Source organism: Xiphias gladius, chromosome 15 (genome assembly GCF_016859285.1).
Source record: "Xiphias gladius isolate SHS-SW01 ecotype Sanya breed wild chromosome 15, ASM1685928v1, whole genome shotgun sequence".
In the NCBI taxonomy this organism is placed as follows: Eukaryota; Metazoa; Chordata; class Actinopteri; order Istiophoriformes; family Xiphiidae; genus Xiphias; species Xiphias gladius.
The window spans coordinates 30,910,743-30,927,261 of record NC_053414.1 but is presented as its reverse complement, the minus strand read 5'-3'; the positions used below and the strand labels follow the sequence as shown (position 1 = coordinate 30,927,261).

General features: G+C 39.2%; 1 non-coding gene and 1 pseudogene across 1 annotated transcript; both read left to right on the top strand.

Annotated features, from left to right (window-relative positions):
* The first annotated feature begins 703 nt into the window (after positions 1-703).
* On the top strand, positions 704-776 carry trnak-uuu. The gene has a single exon. It is a non-coding gene; the product is annotated as a tRNA-Lys (tRNA).
* A 1,266-nt stretch (positions 777-2,042) lies between these two features.
* On the top strand, positions 2,043-15,764 carry LOC120799634 (annotated as a pseudogene).
* The last annotated feature ends 755 nt before the right edge of the window (positions 15,765-16,519 follow it).

Sequence of the window (16,519 nt, the reverse complement as noted above, 5' to 3'; positions counted from 1 at the left end):
AATTATGGCCACATTAGAACTGCTACAGCAGTAGTAGTTAATTAGTGGTGAAATAGATTCACCATAAAAAAATTTTTGCACTCCTTAAATGGCAAGCAAATCATTATCTGAATAATATGCAATAGTAAGTTTTGTGAAAGATGTCTAGCTATGATCAGTTTATTGGTCAGGTTGTTACTAAAAATTTGAAGTGGCAGAAAACATTACAGCACAATAGAGAAAACAAAAACATTTGGATAAACTGAGCAGGATCCAAGACCCAAATGTTATTGTACAATGTGATTTAAACACAACGAACGTCATGAGCCGGGATTTTAAGATTTGTGTTAAAATTATTCTTTTAAATCTTGAGTTAGTGCTGTAGAGTTGGAGTGGTGCTTCTTTTATTCTGAAAAAAATCGGAAGTGTTAATCGTGTTCTGGACGGGAAGCTGCTTGTGGACAACAGGTACAAATGCCAAGGGAGTTTTTTTTCATAGTAAACAGCGAGTTGACACTATGGTTGACACACTCCGTCGGGAAATACAATAAGTAGTACTTTACTGAGCTGTATCTATCGATTAACATACTTTTTAATCATATCATTACCTGCCTGACAGACGGTTGCAGTCCCAGAGGTATTCTGCTGTGCTTTCTTATAAGGCATTACTATGGTGGGTACCGAGAAAAAGTACAAGTTAGGACATAAATCACGACGTGCTAGAGCCCGGATAGCTCAGTCGGTAGAGCATCAGACTTTTAATCTGAGGGTCCAGGGTTCAAGTCCCTGTTCGGGCGATTCTACTTTAGCATCGTCTGATGTTTGCGGGTGATTTATGCCATTTCTACGAATTAGTGTGTAATCGGCGTCCTTTACTTTAAACTGAGTCAAATCGATGCGTGCACCTCAGTTATCAGTGTAGAGCGTCAGTTCTTAAAATTTTAACAAGTGCAAGCCCCTTTTAAGCAAGATTAGCCCTAACAACAACCTCAGTCAGCTTTTGGCACGTAGTTCTCGCTCCTAAAATCAGGCTATAATGGGAAAGCAATGAAATTATCACTGTCCAAACGATTGAACCACAAAAACGTTTTTTTAATCCATGCTTCATTTCTGTGAGAGAGGGTGAAGAGTGATACATTTTTATCCTAAAAATAGTCAAACTGTGCCATGGTTGGATTACTTCTTCAACAATGACACATTTCCTTATCATTTATAAACTTGCTTTTATTCTTGCAAAATAAATGCTTATTTTAAATCACAACTCAAATTCTAGGACATTTCTTCAAATAAATGGCATTATGACTATGAGGATTATATATTTAGACAAGAAATGTTGATGTATGTACTCAGACATTCAAGAAAAATCCATGTTAAATGAATGAACAGTCTAACTGTCCACAGACATGCCAGCAGCTCTGTGAGGCTGTACTTACTGTAGCAACAGCAATGCTTTGAGCTAAATGCTAAAGTCTATGCTAACACACTTGATGTTTAGCATGTGAAGAATTTTCCATGATCACCATCTTGCTTTAGCTCAGTACTCATGCTAACATTTGTTAATTAGCACTAAACACAAAGTACAGCTGAGACTGATAGGAATGCTATTAGTTTAGCAGGTACAATGTCTTCAGTAAGTATTAGGAATTCAGTACTTTGTCAAAGCCCATTTGGCAGCAGTTACAGCTTTGAGACTTCTTGGGTAAGTCTCTACAAGCTTTGCACACCTGGATTTGGGAAGTTTATCCTATTCTTTGTCTGTGAACTACCATCTTCAGGTCTCTCCACAGATGTTCTGTCGGGTTTAAGTCTGGGCTTTGGCTGCACCACTCAAGGACAGTCAGAGACTTGTCCTGAAGACACCCCAGTGTTTTCTTGGCTGTATGCTGAAAGGTGAACTATCACTCCAGTCTCAGGTCACATGCACTCTGGAGCAGGTTTTTTCAAGGATCTCTCTGTATTTGGCTGTGTTCAACCTCCCCTCGATTCTGACTCATCTCCCTGTCCTTGCCACTGAGAAACATCCCCCCCGTATAATGCTGCCTCCACTGTGCTTCACCGTAGGGATGGTATGGTAAGGCGATGAGCAGTGCCTAGTGTTTGCCAGATATAGTGTTTGGAGTTCTACCCATAGAGTTCAATTTTTGTCTCATCAGACCAGAGAATATTTTCCCTCATGCTCTCAGAGTCCTTTAAATACCATGTGGCAAAATCCAAGTGAGCTGTCATGTATCTTTTACTCAAAGTGGCTTCTGTCTAACCACTCTACCATAAAGGCCTGCTTGATGGAGTGGTGATGAGTTCCAGCAGGATCTTCCAGCAAGTTCTCCAATCTCCGTAGACACCTTCAACAGTTCTGTTAGAGTAACTAACAGAGCGGGTTCTTGGTCTACAGCACAATAAAGTGTGCAAAAAAGTGAAGGGGTCTGAATATTTTCTGAAGTGACTATTTGGTCCTAAACCAAAGTACTGGACTAATTGTTGTTAAATAGTTGGAAAGTCAAGGAATTATCAAAGTGATTGCAGGTCATCCTTAGGGGAACATGAGTGTCTGAGCCAAATGCCTCAGTAATCCATCAAATATTTCTTGAGTTATTACATTCTGAAAAGCAAAAGCCATTTTTCCACTGCAAGAATGTAATGTAATGTAGTGAGGAGCCATCGCACAGGTTCCGCTTTTGTTTCTATTGTTCTCCTAGCACACCTTTGATGAGTGCTGGCAGTAAATTTGGACATTGCTCAGGAGGTGATACTAAATGCAAGTTCCAGATACTTTCAGGGCTAGTGATCAGTCAAGCAGATGTGTAGTCCCATAACAACAAGGATGACTTCCACAAACATGATGGTCATGTTGGTCATGGTACTGAGTCAACAAGCTATAGGCTGCAGGCTATTCAAAAGAGTGAAAACAAACGTGTACATAAGAGAGTGCAGCGTACAGCCCTGCTGTTTTCACAGAGTGAGTTACTAAAATTGAATGTAGTTCAGACTTGTGTTTACATGAAATCAGAGCTAAATTAAAAATGTTCTCATTTGTTGTATTTTGTTTTGCTGGCGACAGAGATCTCCAGTCTGAAACCAAAAGAAAAACACCCAAGCCATTCCACTGGTCAGTACCTCTGAATAGTGAAGCAGTTTGTACTTAGCAGAAGCATTGTTCTTTCAGTTTATGTCGTATTCATGTCTGTAGTATGTCTGTAGTAAAACATTTGCTTTACCAGGATCTACGCAAGGTTCCTTATCATAGAGATTTGGAGGTGAAACCCAAAATGAGGGTTTTTTTCTACAGGACCGACTTATTTCACAAATGTGTAAGACCAAAAGTATATTTAGTTAAAAGTGGAGGTAAATACTAGAAAATTGCTATGTCAAGGACAAGTCAGTTCTACAAGTCCCCTGAAGTACAGAATGCACAGCTGTTGTGACCTATAGGTTGTCACTTGCCATGCAATGTTTGCTTGTAGTTTTAACTCCTGAAACGTAGTAGACCTTTGAGTGTGGGCTGTGGCTCTGTGGTTTCCATAACACACAGCACCAACAACGCTGACCAGCAACCAGCATAGGAGGTTAATTTCACCTGACAAAGGCACTCAGTTGACCCTGAAGGAGTGCAGAGGCAGTACAGCACGCAAAAGAGTGCAGGGGAAAGATACCTCTGCCTCCAGTCTCTACGTGATCTGCTCAGGTAATACAGTGACCTGACTTCCCTGTTTTATCTTTACTTCTGTCAAAACAGAAAAGTTGAATGAAACAGTGACTTTGCCCAACATACCTATACAATACCTTTTTAAACAAATTTCTGAAAGGAACAGGACACTATAATACATATCAAATTAAGCTATGGTTGTTTCTTCTCATAGCAATTAAAACAATGCAAACCACAATAAAGTTAGTATCAAATTCAGCCCCTACCTCCATAAATTTTAACAAAGACACTGAGAGCAGCCTTTAATGTATTATTTGTGCTAACTCTGGTACACAGTGGCTGTGACATGTTAAATGAAGAACTAACTCTTCAAACTGAGAAAATGTAAATAGGAAAAAAATGTCACAATTGTCTGCAAAACAGATATGTTGATTCAGATGAATATCTTAAATTTATCGAACTTGTTTTTTCAAGTTCAGTTAAGTCAGATGGTTTTGCTTTCAAAACTCATAAATAAAACTTTGAAACAAATTATTCAACCTAAATTCAAGTAACTCAAATTTTTAAGGCAGCAGGGTAGCAAGCAGGGTAGCAAGTTGAACCAGCTTGAAATTACTTACAGTGTGGATGTGCTAATAGTGAACAGGGCATTTTTAACCTAACTCCAAGAACTAATGTGATTAGTTAATGATGTATGGAACCCCAAAGTGTTCGGCATTAATTAATTAAAAAGTCATTACAAAATAAATAATCATGTGACTTAACTGTGTAAATATACACTTAATTGTCATTTTATTAGGAACACCAAACTAAAACTAATGCAGTCTAATACAACAGTCCTGCAATAAATCCTACCTTCTTGAAGGTTTAAATGTTCAGTTTTTTATTTAGTAAATATTTTGAGTACAAATAATTTGGCTGTAAGGAATTTAAAATGTTTCTCACAATCTATTCAGCATTTAAGTCAATTTCACTCAAAGAAATTACACTCATCGAGCACTTTATTAGGAACAACATACTAATACTGCTTAGGGCCTCCCTTTGCTCTCAAAACAGCCTTAATTCATCACTGCATGGATTTCACAAGATGTTGGAAACATGGTGTTGGAGATTCAGGTCCATGTTAACATGACTACATCACATAATTTCCGCAGATTTGTCAGATGCACATTCATGCTGCCAATCTCTCATTATAACACATCCCAAAGGTGTTCCACTGGATTCAGATCTGGTGACTGGGGAGGCCATTGAAGTACACTGAACTCATTGTCATGTATCATGAAACCAGTTTGAGATGACTTTTGTTTGTGACATGGTGCATTATCATGCTGGAAGTAGCCATTAGAAGATGGTAAATTGTGGCCATAAAGGGACGCACATGGTCAGCAGCAATACTCAGATAGCCATTACACCACCAGCAGCCTGGACTGCTGACACAAGGCAGGTTGGGTCAATCAATGCTGTTGATGCCAAATTCCATCTGTGTGCCTCAACAGAAATCCAGATTCATCAGACCAGACTACGTTTTTCCAGTATTTAACTCTCCAGTTTTGGTGAGCCTTTGCCCACTGCAGCCACAGATTTCTGTTCTTGGCTGACAGGAGTGGAACCTGATGTGGTCTTCATCTGTTGTAGTATATCTACCTCAAGGTTCGCCAGTTGTAAAGAGTGGTTATCTGAGTTACAGTAGCCTGTCTGTCAGCTCCAACCAGTCTGGCCATTCTTCTCTGACCTCTCTCATCAACACAACATTTCCATCTGCATAACTGCCGCTCACTGGATTTTTTTCGCACCATTCTGAGTAACCTCTATAGACTGTTGTGGGAAAATCGCAGGAGATCAGCAGTTTCAGAGATTCTCAAACCAGCTTGTCTGGCACTAACAATCATGCCAGAGTCAAATGCATTGAGATTTTACCCCATTTTGATGTTTGATGTGAACATTGACTGAAGCTCCTGACCTGTATCTGCAGGTTTTTATGCATTACACTGCTGCCACATGATTGGCTGATTTGATAATTGCATGAATAAACAGGTTTATGGGGGTTCATAATGAAGTGCTTGGTGAGTGTAGTTCCTCCATTATCCATTACTTATATTTTTTTCACGTAATAGGTTGCCTCAATTTTTTAGTAAAGTCAACTTGTCTTGGTTAATAGTGTAGTCACCACTCTCTCACCTTTCTGCAAATTACATGTCCCCTGCCTCTTAAGCTAGCAAGCTCAACAACTAATACCAAAGTTAACTAGTTAGCTGCATTTGGGTAGAGACCTAAGAATAAAGTAATACTATAGGCTGCTGCTGTAAATAAACACAGTACACATTCAGAGTAACTAAGGACCTTTTCATATTAGGTACAATTGCTTTGTACTGTGCCTGAGTACGATTGCCCCTCCTCTCCATGCCCCTGCTGCTCAGCTTTCACATTAGTAATGTTGTTCTGTACCTGAGTACAGTCGCCTATCTACATACTCCAATAGACTAGGCATGCACCTAGTTGGTTTGCAATCCACGAAATAAACACAAAGAAGAAGAGTGCACTTGCATCATCAACTATGTGACGTGGTTATGTTGTCGCTCCAGTGTAGAAAAGCATGAAAAGCATGAAAATCACCAGACCCAAGCCCATATAATGGAGTCGACCTTCACACCTGCCTACTATTATTGATATTTTGGAGACAATGTCAAGAACAATCCTCTTGCCTGCCTTCCTACTTTATCAGCAATGAACGGGACAGTCAAATAGTTATATCACGTTCTAAATAGTAGTTCTTCTGTGTTTTGGTACAGTAGCTTTTACACCTGATGCGACCCGTACCCGAGTACACATGAACTGTACTCAAGACCACCTTCTCAAGGTGACCCGGTCACGGATCAACGGAATACAGTGTTCACACTAATCAAATGAACTGGACTTTGGGGTCAAGTGTACCCAGATCTGGGCATGGGTCCTGGGAGCGAAAGCACCCTAAGCCTCTACCCTAGCTAGTGCTGGCTTGTGAGCTTGCATTAGCTTAAGGACAGGTTTGCAGTTTACAAACAATTGAGGATGTGTGCGCAGCATTGGGGTAATGTCATTATAGCTCATGTTTATGGAAATTTACACTACTTAGAAACAAAGCTGCTTGCTGGAAAACCTGTGAAATCAATGTTTAGAGGGAATTTTGTGTGTGACATCCTTGCAGATTAGAGATGACTTTATTGTAAATAGGCAGAGCTTCACTCCTGATAAACTGTATCAATACAGGATTTAATCAACATTATAGATCATCCACACAGGATCATGAAATGACTCTGTAAACATTTTTAATTATTTTCCCTTGAAATTTAGACAATGTGACACATTTTCCATCCCAAACCAAAAGTCTGCACCTGTATCAGCTGTCACTGAAACCCTAAACTGATATCATACATAGAGCCTCAGCAGTATTCATGAAACTGCATTAAAAACACAGTAGCAGTGTGAGCTGTCTTACGTTAAAACTGCAGTTACTTCTACATTTTGAATCTAAAGATACACAACACTGAAGATGCAGACAGCCTTTCTCTATGGTCAATCAAGCCAACACTGTCTCTTCACTTTGATGCTGACTAATGTATGGGAAAGTCCCCTGAAGTTTTGTTAGAGCAGACAGTCCAACAGAACCAGCAGGAATGCTGGCCAACACATCACTGAGAGCTCCAAACGGCAAGATTCAAGATAAGGAACCCTCACCACAGGCTTTGACCCTTCAAGCCCCTTTGCACTCAAGAGCTAGCAGCTTGATATGTCTGGTTGGCATCCGTGGGAGCAAGCACAACTTGGATAAATATCACCTCACTATCATAACTCACCTCCAGGAACCAGTCACCCAGAGAGACTAGCAGGCACCAATGTTTAATCTTACTGTGATTTTTGGAACTTAAATAACAGACCAAAGAGCTGAAGAAGGTCACCAGGAGATTCAGCATAAGAACAGCAAACAGCTTGAAAGTTACCAACAACCAGAGAACCAAGAAATTCTACATGTTGTACCCCAATGACACAGACCAGAACACCACAAACATGTTGCCTAGCCCCAAAGACACACACACACACACACGCACACATGCTTGTACTTCTATCTTTATGAGGATAGTCATTGTCATAATGCTTTCCCTAGCCCCTTACCCTAACTTCAACCATCACAAAACTCAAACTGGTCCTCACAAAGATAGAAGTACAAGTACACACACACACACACACACACACACACACACACACACACACACACACACACACACACACACACACACACACACACACACACACATATATGAAGCACATGGCCCCTATAAGACAGAGGAGAACAAAGAACTAAACTTATTGACTCCTAAAGGTAGTCTTAGTTTAGATTTTGTATATGTTGTCTCAAGACATTAATGGATGCATCGTATTTGCAGTCAGACCTAAACCACAGAGAACAGAAACAACAACAACAACAAAAGAGAAGAGTCTCCTCCATCAGACCCTGTCCTGATCATGACTCTGGCCTACTCATTCATCACCTTCCAGCTTCATATCCTGGTCAGTGCAACACAATTTCACTGGGAGTTTGTTTATTTGGACTCAACTCTGCAACATAAGAAGAAGACTCCCAAGTGTACACGCAGGTATTCCACCAAACCTCCAGTCGACTTGCTTAAATTCTGGTGCTTTCATGGTTTTTATTCTTTAATTGGCAAATTACAAATAAGATGCTGTGCCATTGATTTGACTCACCATTTCTCGGAGAAATAGTCATTTCATCTGAATTTAGGTCTTACAAACCATCCAAAATAGATTTGAACTATGCTACTCATTTATTCAATCACAACAGCCTTGTATTTTTATTTCCCTTTTCCTTTTTTGTGTCTTTTTTGTTTAGTTTTTGTGTTTAGTTTTTGTCAATGTAGTATTAGTAATATGTTTGTAATCAAATTGAACTTGTTTGTGCTTTCTTGTACTTGCATCTCAGTCTGTTACCCTGAAAAGATCTGTACCTTGCAAACAATAATTAAGATCATTAAAGAGACTTGCCTCCAGAAAATCATAATTGAGATTAATAATAATCATAATTCCACCTGACCTAGCTTGTTTGGCCAGCAAGAAGGGTTATTCCACACTCTCAGAGTTATCTCACTGGATGAATAATTCCAAATGTGAGTTATGTAATTGTTCACGATTCCTCCTCAGAATCATAATACCATTTGAGTATCTCATTTTCCAGGGAGAAGGACTGGTCTTATCCAAACAGTTCAAGTGTAAAGGCAACAAGTCTCGCCTTGAGAACTGTGCCAGTTCAACCCATAGCAACTGCAAATTAGCTCCAGGAATTTCATGCACTTGTATGTCTACATCTCTCATCTTTTCTAATCTCTTTTTTTTGGTTTTAGGCAACAAAACTAAAGACTTTTTTGTCTAGTTTATCATCAGTGGGAATAAGCATTTATCAGTTACCGTGGTTACAGCTTTCATTCCCATATACTTCAAGGTTACAAGAAAAGGCCCTGTTTACTTGTTCACACACATTGTCCATGTCACTCTGCTCTGCAGTAATACACAGACTCCCCTCAGTAAATTCACTTAGCATTTCCTGACTCTTGCTGTTCGACAAGAACCACTTTCTCTGTCGTTCCTGCTCACCTAGTATTAGCATTAGTGTCACTGCAGCCAGCGGCGGTTACCTGTGCTCTTCACTGAAGAGCAGCGAATCATTCAGAAGCTGCATTCACTCACTCACTCTCTAAGACCCCATTTACTTAAGGGAAAATGCATGTTAATACAAGGTGTAAATGGACGCAGAACGCATTGGGGTCAGACTGTGATTGGATCAGCCAGACCACATTTGGAGGTGGTCAGGTTCGCGTTGTGATCGGATCTCAATGCAAATAAGTAAATGCAAATCTTACAGCGTGACCACATTCTGAAGAAACGTCACCAGTCCACAAGTTGAAAACTCATCTAACTCCACCTCCTCCTCCTAAAAGCTATAGGTGGTACTAGTCAGCTAGCAATTTTTGCCTTGCAAAAAAGGGATTCAAAATAGTGACGTGCAAAGGACTTCTTTTCAGTGTCCCAAATCACTAGAGTCAGTTCATTCAAAAGATTTGTTCAGAATATCCCACCCACTGAACTGAAAGACAGTTGAATGGTGGCTTCCAAAACTGGAGGTGCTGTCGCTTTGACAAACATACCAAACTCTTCTTTATAATTCTTGATTTTATATTGATTTTATCTTTCTGAACATCAGAGATGAATGCTGGTTTTTAATGATTTTTAAATCTTTTCAACTGATCTAATGAGTATTACTCATGAACTTTCTGGTCCTGATTCTGGCAGTTTGAGCCACTGACTATCACTTAGGGCTCACGATCACAGTGTAGTACATTCATTGAACTGAGTGAGTGATTCGAGTCATTGATTTGTCGGCAGGGAGTTTGCAAACGAATCATGTTCACTCACTGAGTGAGTGTATCCGTGCAAATGAATCAGTGATTTGAATCTCTCACTCAGTGAATGAGTGTATCCCTGCACGTACGCTCGCAACTGACTTAGAGCTCAACTGAACTGAGAAATAAATGGATTGTTTCAAGAAGTGATTCACCCGTATCATTCTCAAATGACACAAGACTAATTCAAAAAGTGGATGATGTCCATCCATGGATTAAGATTGCGCAGCATTGCTCCCTTGACCTGGGGCACACCATCTTTGTTAACAAGTAAGTTCCAGAGTCTCGATAATGAAAACATATAGGAATACCAGGTGTTAATGCAGAGACCTACGATATCATTATCCAGATAACGTATGTTATCTGTATGTGTGTCACAGGAATAAAAAAATATACAAAACCTGGATGACTAAAAGTTTTAATGTTTTGGGTAATATTAAATGTGTATTATTTTACATAGTGTGTTCAAATGCCTTGGCAATACTCAGGGTTAGTGTTAGAATAGTCATAAATGTCTGATTTTCTTCATAAATTGACACCTTCGGAAAATTGTGAAAATGTAGATTTGCAACTTCATTCTTAAAAAATTGGATGTTTCTTGGCATATCTCCTCTTACATATCACACGTAGTAGCAAACCTTATTTTCTTCAGGCATAGTTCCAATATTCATGCACTAGTTAATTTGCAAAATTTGCAATTCCTATTTTTTTTGCAGAACATCAACGTAAACCTTACATTGACATATATACCGTGCAAGAGCATGATTCTGACAACGACACAAAGCTTCTCAAAGGCCAGCGCTTTGCCATCTCCTGCTCCCATTATTCACCTTACAATGTACTCGCTATCCAAAAAATCTGGTGTTCACAATGAACACCCCACTCCCAGTCACCTGTTGATGGGGCGGCCATCTTCCTCTTTCCTCTTGCAGAGGATGCCCGACAAGAGACCAATCAATGCGATTACAACTATGATTTTAGTTTGGAAGTTTTCTCTGAGCCAATAAATGTCTGTCTCACTGTAAAAGGTAAATCTGAGTCTGTCAATGCAGCAAGGAAAAGTATCCACTTCATTTTCGAACATCCTTCCTATAGCTGTACTGAATGTTGGTTAAAAAAAAAAGAACACCATATAGTTACATTTATTTTTTAGTAGTATGGAGGGGTATCAAGATAATGTCTACTGTCTGTACAATATGTGTAATCAGTGCTGGGACCAATACTGAACAAAGTCAAACTATGAAAGGATTTGGGATTTCATGTGAGCATGTATGATCAGAATCTAACTAGACAGATCTGAATTGGGACATTTTTAGGGACATTTCTGAGAAATCGGATCCTTCTGTACTTTTGATTTTTGTGTATTGTACGTAACTTGTCACTGATTCAATTGCAGAGCGCCATGATGTCAGACTAGTGGGAGAGGGCAGCCACTGTACTGGTAAAGTGGAGGTGGAGCATAAGTCAGAGTGGAAACTAGTGAGCTACTGGCGCTCCTGGAGTCTGAAGGAGGCAGATGTGGTGTGCAGACAGCTCAGCTGTGGCTCTGCTGTTTCAACCAGCAAAGTTTACATTTGGGCTGTACCTCTGCCTGCATGGCGCTTTTATTCTGATTGTCACGGCTCTGAAATTGCACTGATGGACTGCGGAACAGTGAAGAAGTGGCTTTTTTCTTCTAATGTTGAAGTGGTCTGCTCAGATGAGATTACTAGCAGTGGCATTTTTACATTTAGCAGATGAAGATTTGAGCTCTAAATGAAGTAAAGCAAATGTTTCCATGAGTGATACCAAAAACCTGCCACAAACTAATATTTGAAGTTTTAAATGATATGATTATTAATGTTTTAAATACGAGAAAGACAGTATACTGGCATAGGTTTACAAAGACAGTATACAGTTAGTTCATTTTACATGTACCTGAGATTATGAGCTCATGTACATGAATGTAAAATCACTTAGTCTACGGTTCTGGTTTGTACCAATCGCCGTAGTTTTTATTGAAAAGTTTTATTGTTTTTTGGTTCTACCAGCCCCTTTTATCTGATCATTCAACAATGTTTTATCAATTCTTTATAAGATCACCATTTAGATTACGGACTGAATAATTTCGATTTTATGCTCCTTTACATTTCTACTTGACTAGATCTGCAGATTAAGAATTTAGATAGAAAACATGTAATCTTATAAAATATGATGTTTAGCACAGATTAACCGATCCAGCGGTACTTCAAGTTGTTGAAATGAACCCTTCCTCAACTAGCTTAGGCATTATTTTAGACTGCATGTTAACGCATCTTTAACAATAAAAGCATATAAGTATGTAATACTATAACACTGAAAAGAGCTAGTCAGCCAGATTAGTACTTTTACTTTTGATTCCTTAACTATATTTCTTAGAGAATATTTCTGTGCTTCTCTTTGGTAAAACTTTTAATGCAGAACTTGTACTTTTAAAAGAGGAGGTTACTTCTACATTTTCGCATTGGTCCTTTTGCTTTAACGTAGGATCCGAACCTTGATGTATACACACCAGAGACGTCCAGTGTTCTTAGCAACAAGTTTGTGGTGTGGAGGGGTTGCAGTTGCTCTTGTTTCTAGGGAATGGTCTATTAATCTGTAGTGTACATTGATGATGACCTAAGAAGCACAAAAAAGCATAATGAGTTATGACAGAGTATATACAGTATGAATTAGTATAGTAACATCATTATGTTTATCTCTGGCTCTTCCTGACTACATGTGGCGCAAAACACTGAACCTAGATTGCTCCCAGTGGTCAGGACAGTGTGTGAATGGGTGAATGAGAGGCACATTGTAAAGCACTTTGGACAAAAAGTGCTATATAAATGCAGTCCATTTATTATTTAGGCAGGCAGGTACCTTGCCTAATGGTAAAATCTGCCCCTGCCTGCCACTCGCAATGACTTTGACTCAACCACCGTATAGGAAAGACTGACTGAATTTCAGATTAAAGTACATTTAACATTCTCACTAATCTACTACTACCAACAATCAAACTGTTACATTTACACCTGCATTCTTCTATTTTCTTCTTTGTTTGCAGATGTTCGGCTTCAACCTAATATAACTCTTCATTTTGGATTCACTGATGAACAGCAGCAGAGGCCATAGCTTCACTCCCAGCTGCTCCGTGGAACCACAATACCCTGGAGGTCACTTTAGACTCATCGTCACTGGCTTCAACCAAACCCACAGCAAAACCCGACCAGCTGTCAATCACTATGTCCACTTCGTGTTTACTGCAGACGATTCCCACCAAGGGAACTACAGCTGTGTTTATCACAACTTTGTTTTCAATCTTAACTTATCTTCTTCTGAGAACCAGAGCCTTTTTCTTTTTTAAAGTACGATAATGGAATTTTAACACTAATAAACCTGCCTTGTCTAAATCATAGAAACACTGTATGTAACCTACAAAATGCAGCACTATTTCTACATATGGGCTTCTTGTCAGATATGGCAACCCCTCTCTGTATAAATGTACCTGGGCTTTTCCTGCTAATCCCTGGCTAGACTGTTCAGATGTGATGGTGGATGATGGAGTTCTCAGAGATTACAATAATGACATTTGCTTTGCTGGGGAACTGCTGGTGGACCCTGGATATGAGATGGGAATGCTGAGCGCAGAGTCTGCAGGCTGGGCCCTGAAGCATGCTTGTGTCGCGTGTAAACAGCTGGGCTGTGGTTCTGCCATTTCAACCAAAGAGATCGCTCTTCTCAACAAGACACCTCTGTGGCGTTTTTTCTCTGACTGTGATGGATCTGGGTCTGCACTGATGGACTGTGGAACTCTAAAGCTGTGGTTTTCCTCTCCTGCTATTGATGTGGTCTGCACAGGTGAGACATTAACATGTTTTATGTCTCAGTGAAGAAGGCGGACAAACACTCTATCTCTTAAATGATTATTCTTCGGAACAGACCTTTGACCTCCTTAGAGTTGCTTGCTTTTGAATCTTTGCTGATAATCAAAATCTTATTTGTCGCTAATATCACTGACTAGTGAGAGATGGAGACTACCAATGGTCATGGTCCCCCTTGTTTATTGGGCTGACTAACTATAACACACACACTTCACAGGGATTTTTTAAATGCTAAATATGTCACCTTTAAAAAGGTAATTTCTCATTCCCCTAAACCTGAACGAATCACTTTTGGCCACCTTTGGGGCGAACACATTTGCCACACGTCTTGTTACGTTACAAAGTTGGTATGACAAAAAACACCTGTCCATTTACACATCCAGCAAACACCGAGCAACAACAGCATTCATTTGAAGTCATGTTTCAGGTCACCTGACAAATGTAAGTCCAATATTCCCTCTTCTTTTAGTTTTGATTTGTCCTCCACCTCCACCAACTCCTCAAAAAAATATCTGACTCTGTGGCTGTTAAATGTAGCATTGTGTTCAGTATCTAGAGAACAGCTGCTTTCTGCATCTGGAAATGAGGTCGATCAGAGCAGTGAGACTGAACCAAAACAGTAATGTTGTGGACTGTTAAACTAAAATAATGAGCTGAAAGAGGCTAAAATGCTCTTAATCAGTTCTCTGCAAGTTCACTATGGCTATTACCATTTTCACATAACACATAACATTAATAACATAATTCATATCTCTTTAACAAACTGTCTCGTTACCTAGAGAGATGACTTTTTGTGTCTCTTGGGCATTTTCCATCTAGGAACATTGACCTCATGTGTGAGGTTCCTCAAGGCTCAACACTGGGTCCACTCTTGTTCTATTTGTACATGTTGCCTCAAGGCCATATAATCCAGAAATATCATAATTACACTGATGACACACCGTTATACCTATTCTTGTCCACTGGAAACCTATACCCTGTTAAATTACTCGTTTAATGCATTACAAACATAAGTAACTGGATATCCCAAAACATCCTGCAGCTCATTAAAGACAAAATCAAAATTCTTGTTATGGGTGCTAAAACTCTGTGGCAAGAAACATGTTCCTTTTAAGTCCCTCTCTACCTGGAAAGTACCTCACTTGTCAAAAATCTAGGTGTTATCCTTGATTCTGACCTTAATTTCCAGAGCCAGGCCATCAAAATAATGAAAACTGCCTTTTAGCATGTTAAAAATATATCCAGAGTAAGAGGCCTATTGTTTCAGGCTGATGCAGAAAAACTTGTAAACACTGATTGCTAAATTTTATTTATTTTTCTATAATTCTCTACACAGCCTTGCGCAGCAGTACATCTCTGACCTACTTACCCACTATTAACACAGTTCTTAGGTTATGTGGTGTAGAACTTCTGGTTATTCCAAGGGTTAAATCTAAAGGTGGCTTTTGGTTATTATTGTCCTTCCCAATTGGAATACCTTGACAGATTGCATCAGATGTGCTTCAACATTAAAACTGTTCAAAAGCAGACTGAACCCAGTCCTTTTCCTTTTCCCCCCTCAAATCAAAAATAACTCTTTTTGCTGTGTCTCTTCAGGGCTGCAGGGAGCAGCAGACAAGAACTGAGGACATGAAGCCAGAATATTTAAACCTGAATGGTCCTTATCCTGGGCACATGCAGACATAGCAAGATACTTACAGTCTACATTATATTAGTGTTTCATCATTAGAATTAAATGTATTGATCAACTCCACATGCTGGAGTGGAAATGGCAGAGAAAAGGTTATTACCTTTTTATTGTTTTAATCAGGACTAACTTTACCTGAGATTTTTACATAGAAATAACAGTGATAACATGGAACCCATTCTAACTTAATGTGAAGGTTTTGTTTCATTTACAATAAGTTTGTTTTATTATTTCATGTCATTTAATCAGTTGTATTTGTCTCAATGTATTTTACCTTGTGTATGAAATGCACTGTTCTAGTAAAGGTACACACATTGCCTTGGTGCCTACTCATTACTCACTGTATTTCTAAACCTGTGCAGACACTGTGGTTTGGACTTCAACTGTTTATTCGTAATTTATGAAACACATACAACCTCACTAGAGCTCCCATATTCTTGCCCTTTTGAGGCAGTAGTTATAGGACAGAAAATTGCGTTGAGTGTCAGCCCCATTTCTTCTGAATGAGGAGGATTCCGTTGTTTTAACCTTAACTGGCAGTAAATGCATAGAGCATGCAACTTTAATGCCATGTTTAAATGTCTTTGACAGGATATTTCTATTTCATGAACAGGCTACTGAATTTAAACCTTGTAACTCACTGTAACTTCCCTGTTCACTCAATCACCACTCATTTTCAAGTCATGTTTAAGTTGCTTTATCTTGTCAATATTACGAAGTCGTAAGGGAGTTGATACTCGGGTGTAATAGAGTAGCATGGTCATGAATATTAAAATGATTCCATTGTTGCAATGGCCCACACTTCTCTAATTCAAAAACTCTTTAGAACTGGACACTCAGATATAATATAGACAATATAAATTAGTATTGACATTGTGAA